The sequence below is a fragment of the Sorex fumeus genome, unplaced genomic scaffold, assembly GCF_029834395.1.
Source record: "Sorex fumeus unplaced genomic scaffold, SorFum_2.1 ptg000014l, whole genome shotgun sequence".
Taxonomy (NCBI): Eukaryota; Metazoa; Chordata; class Mammalia; order Eulipotyphla; family Soricidae; genus Sorex; species Sorex fumeus.
Genome location: NW_026606071.1, coordinates 20441840 through 20447854, shown reverse-complemented (window position 1 = coordinate 20447854; position 6015 = coordinate 20441840).

Here is a 6015-nt window from a genome sequence, read left to right as displayed (position 1 = left end):
GGGGAGTGGGGAGGAGAATATTGGGATATAGCTCAGAGGTAGAGCACATGCTGAATGCCAGCTGCTGGCAAAATAAAAAAATTGCTTGAGAGATAGTATGGAGTTTAATGCCTTGTATGCAGCTGAGCCAGGATTGATCTTCAGAACCACATATGGTTCTTCACGCACCATCAGAAACAATCCCTCAACACCGGAGTGAGTCCTTAAGCACTGCCCAGATATAGCACAGAAAACAAAAATTATTAAATAAAGGTATTACTTGAACTAAGATCTTTTGAAAAACTAGAAAGGCATATTTAAGAGTTCTTGCCCAGGTTTTTAGTACTAATTAAACAAATTTCTTATTTAGTTTGCAGACCCAGTAATAGAACCCAGGGCCTCCCACATGCAAGGCAAGCTTTCTCCCACTGTGCTACATCCAGCCCACTTGAGAAACTTTCTAAAGCTCACTACTAAAAAGGAAAAAAAAAATCAGTAAATGTCAGGGGCCAGGGAGTTAGCCCCAAAGGCTACAATGCACATTTCCATACCGGAGCTTTGGGTTCTATCCCCCTGACACAGCATGGTCCCCTAAATGCCACTGGGAGCGACAAATACTGGGCTATGACTCCTGAAGCAAAAGGATAATTTTAACTTTTTAAAAATAAAATATACAGTTTACTTTTTTGTAACTAAGCAATGTGTAACCAGGACTGGTAGGTACTCAAAACATTAAAATGGAGGTTTTGCCAAATAAAATATTGGTGAAATATTTTTACATGAAGAATACTGTGTTTAAAAGATTTTAGAATTCTTTTTATTTTAGAATTCTTTAGAAAATGCATACAAATTATTGTTTTGTTTTGTTTTTGTTTTTATTTTTTTGGTTCACACCTGGTGATGCTCAGGGGTTACTCCTGGCTCTGTACTCAGGAGTCACTCCTGGCAGTGCTCAGGGGACCATATGGGATGCTGGGAATTGAACCCGGGTTGGCTGCGTGCCCTACCCACTATGCTCTCACTCCAGCCCCGTGCTTAATGCTTGTTATATACTAAATATTTAAAGCAAATATCTTCTTACACTGTGAATTACATCTTAGTCTTTTTTTTTCTTTTCTTTTTGTGTCCCAGCCATCGATGCACAGGGATTACTCTGGGCTTTGCACTAAGGAATTACTCCTGGTGGTGCTCAGGGGACCATATGGGATGCTGGGAATCAAACCTGGGTCAGCCGTGTACAAGGCAAATGCCCTACCCACTGTACTATCACTCCAGTTTCTATTGGTATTTCTTAAACAGTGTTTTTTAGCCTTTGAGTAATACGTATATGAGGAGTCAATTTGGTTTCTCCATCTCGTAGGATGTTCTTAATTACAAAGCTCTCAGAAACAATACCTATTTTTGTCTTTGAGAGCCAAATTAAAAGTTAATTAAACTAAATAGAGACTTGGCTCTCTTCAGAAATCCAGAAAAACAATCAGTGGATGATACCATGTTTGTTTTCCATATCCCTTAGAAAGCAGTTTTCATCTACTAGAATGCCCATGCCATGTGGGCGGGATACTCTTGGTAGCTTGCCAGGCTCTCTGAGAGGGGTAGAGGAATCGAACTCGGTTCGGCCATGTTGGCCGCTTGCAAGGCAAACACCCTACCCGCTGTACTATATCGCCCCAGGCAAAGCCTGGCAAGCTACCCATGATGTATTAGATATGCCAAACACCGTAACAATTGTCACAATGGAGACATGACTGGGCCCGCTCGAGCAAATTGTTGAACAGCGGGAGGACAGTGACAGAATGCCCATGATCCAGAAAGAACTAGAGCTCCATTTACATCATTTCTTAAAGATAGTATGTTTTAAAAATAAAGAAATGGGACTACATGAGATTAAAACACATGCACACAGCACAGCTGGAGCAGTAGTACAGCAGATAGGGCACTTGCCTTGCATATGGCTGACCCAGGTTCAGTCCTCAGCGTCCCTATATGGGTTTCCCTGAGCACTGCCGTAAGTAATTCCTGAGTGCAGAGCCAGGAGTAACTCCTAAACTTTGCTCAGTGTGGCACTAAAAAAAACTGCACAGTAAAAGAAATTCAAGCTAAAAGAAAAAGCCTACTAAATGGGAAATATTTGAACACTATATCAGGGCTAATTTCCAAAATCTACAAAGCATTCACAAAGTTCAAGAACAAAAAAAATTCAACAGCCCATCCATTTTTGAGGAGAGGACATAAACAGACACTTTCCCAAAGAACATATATAGATACCTAGTAGGCATATAAAGTGTTCTTCAGCACTATGATGAGGGAAATGCAAATCAAAACAATGAGATACCATCTTACACCAGTTAGAATGGCATTTATCAGGAAGTCTGGAAATAGCAGTGTTGGCAGGGATGTGATGAGAAAGGAACCCTCATTCATTGTTGGGGAGAAAGGAACCCTCATTCATTGTTGGGGAGAAAGGAACCCTCATTCATTGTTGGGGGGAAAGGAACCCTCATTCATTGTTGGGGGAAAGGAACCCTCATTCATTGTTGGGGGGAAAGGAACCCTCATTCATTGTTGGGGGGAAAGGAACCCTCATTCATTGTTGGGGGGAAAGGAACCCTCATTCATTGTTGGGGGGAAAGGAACCCTCATTCATTGTTGGGGAGAAAGGAACCCTCATTCATTGTTGGGGAGAAAGGAACCCTCATTCATTGTTGGGGAGAAAGGAACCCTCATTCATTGTTGGGGGGAAAGGAACCCTCATTCATTGTTGGGGGAAAGGAACCCTCATTCATTGTTGGGGGGAAAGGAACCCTCATTCATTGTTGGGGGGAAAGGAACCCTCATTCATTGTTGGGGGGAAAGGAACCCTCATTCATTGTTGGGGGGAAAGGAACCCTCATTCATTGTTGGGGAGAAAGGAACCCTCATTCATTGTTGGGGAGAAAGGAACCCTCATTCATTGTTGGGGAGAAAGGAACCCTCATTCATTGTTGGGGAGAAAGGAACCCTCATTCATTGTTGGGGAGAAAGGAACCCTCATTCATTGTTGGGGGGAAAGGAACCCTCATTCATTGTTGGGGGAAAGGAACCCTCATTCATTGTTGGGGGGAAAGGAACCCTCATTCATTGTTGGGGGGAAAGGAACCCTCATTCATTGTTGGGGGGAAAGGAACCCTCATTCATTGTTGGGGGGAAAGGAACCCTCATTCATTGTTGGGGAGAAAGGAACCCTCATTCATTGTTGGGGAGAAAGGAACCCTCATTCATTGTTGGGGAGAAAGGAACCCTCATTCATTGTTGGGGAGAAAGGAACCCTCATTCATTGTTGGGGAGAAAGGAACCCTCATTCATTGTTGGGGAGAAAGGAAAACCCTCATTCATTGTTGGGGAGAAAGGAAAACCCTCATTCATTGTTGGGGGGAAAGGAACCCTCATTCATTGTTGGGGAGAAAGGAACCCTCATTCATTGTTGGGGAGAAAGGAACCCTCATTCATTGTTGGGGAGAAAGGAACCCTCATTCATTGTTGGGGAGAAAGGAACCCTCATTCATTGTTGGGGAGAAAGGAAAACCCTCATTCATTGTTGGGGAGAAAGGAACCCTCATTCATTGTTGGGGAGAAAGGAACCCTCATTCATTGTTGGGGAGAAAGGAACCCTCATTCATTGTTGGGGAGAAAGGAACCCTCATTTATTGTTGGGGAGAAAGGAACCCTCATTCATTGTTGGGGAGAAAGGAACCGGGGTTAGCCTCTGGAGAGCAATATGGAGATTTTTCAGAAACAAAACTTCCATGCAACCCTGCAATATTATTTCTTGGTGCCTACCCCAAAAATATAAAGACATTAATATGAAGAGGTCAGAAAGAGTTGTGGTCAGTGTGCTTGCCTTGCATGTGGCCAACCTGGGTTCAATCCCTAGCATCTCATATGCTCTATCAACTTGCCCCAAGAGGAGTGATTTCCCAGCACAGACCCAAGAGTAAGCCCTCAGCACCATCAGATGTAGCACAAAAACCAACACATTCATTGCAACAATTAGCATCTTAGCCAAGATATGAAAATAAATGCCCAACTAGATAAAGAAGTTGTGTGTCTGCACACACTGCACTGTATCACTGTCCTCTCATTGTTCGTCTGTTTGCTCGAGCGGGCCCACTAACGTCTCCATTGTGAGACTTGTTACTCTTTTTGGCATATTGAATACGCCACGGCGAGCTTGCCAGGCTCTGCCGTGTGGGTGGGATACTCTTGGTAGCTTGCCAGGCTCTCCGAGAGGGACAGAGGAATCGAACCCGGGTCGGCCACGTGCAAGGCAAACGCCCTACCCACTGCACTATGGCTCCAGCCCTCACATGATGAAATACGCAGTTGTAAGAAAGGACAAAATAATTTGCCACTATATGGAGGCAACTAGGAGGATAATGCTGAGTAAAGTGCCAGGTTATCTGAGAACTACTAGGAGAAGCCCCCAAGTTCCCTGAGCACCATTTGGGTGACAACAATAAAACATTTCAGTGCCCCCAAATGGAAGCTCTTGTCAGAAAAGTCAGTCTTTTGTTTTCCTGATTTTATGCCAACTTAATTTTATAATATCTGTAGTATCTGTAATTCTAACTTTCAGAGGCAAAGATATAATCTATTTGGTTTTGGCTGGTTCCTGAATACTCCTTAAAGGCTAATTGAATTACTTAAAATGCCTTGCTTACAAAGAAAGGGATTAGACAATGACGATGACAAACCCTGAGAGTATACCTACAGAACTGAGTGCCAAGGAGTGGGGAGACAGACAAGAAGGAGCAGTGATGGGGGAATTATTGGCACTTGAGGTGGGTGTGGTGCAGAAACTATGCCTAAAACAACATTAATGCAATTGCAACTTATGCCATCTCAGCAAAAGAAAATGTAATATCTTAATTCACCTATACTGGGCTGCTCAAATGTATTATCTACACATAAAGCAATTAAAGAGGCCTTTTAGAGGTAAAATCTCTAATGGGTTAAAAAATTAGCATCAGTTCTTATTCTCAACCCTGGCAGGATATACATCTGATGCAGGCATTCTCCCTCAGGATGGATGTTAATAGCAGCCATATTTCTTGGAGGTTTATCTGATTCAGTTCTGCCAACTTCTCTCCTCATATAGCTCAAATTATTATATATTACTTTCCAGACAGAAAAATATGGGAGGCTGGTAGAAACCTAGAAGAAGCAATCCTCTTACAATATACTGTAACCCCACCCCTCATCCTCTCTGCCTTTTTGTCAAAAGTAAAATATTTTCAGCGTCTGAATAGATAGCACAACAAGTAAGGCATGCCTTTCCTGAACCCAACCTGAGTTCAACCCAAATACCATATAAGGTGCTCTGAGCCCTGCCAGGCCTATCAGGATTAAGCCTTGTATGGCCCAAAAACAAAACACATTTTTTCTTCAATAATCTATTTTATTCCATGTTGGTAGGCCAGAGACCTCATATTGATTTATCCTAGGACATGGAGACTGGAGTGAAACACAGGAAGGAAGAAAATAAGAATTGGGGAATATTCAGAATGGCCTGTCCATAAAATTTATTTAGTTACACTGGTCATTGTGATGCAGTTAATAAACAACATGGATAATTGCTCTTTACAGCAGAGTTTTAAAAAACGTCATACTATTTGATAACCAACCTTGATTTAAAAATTAGAATCGGGGAACTGGAGAGAGTACAGGAGATAGGGTGCCTGCCTTGCACTCAGCAAACCTGGGTTCTATCTCCATCACACCATATCTCTCCCAAGCCCTCCAGGAGTAAGCCCTGAGCATTGCCAGGTGTCATCCCAAAGCAGAAAAAAAAGATGAAGAAATAAAATTATGATCAGGGCCAAGAAAATGGTATAGCAGGTAAGATGCTTGTCTTGCGTGCAGTTGACCCAGGTTCAGTCTCCAGCACCACACAATCTCCTGAACCCAGAGTTAGGAATAAGCCCTATTCAAGTCAACTGTGGCCCAAAAAGTCTGAAATAAAATTAGGCTCAAGTATATCTCATTGTTAAATGAGTC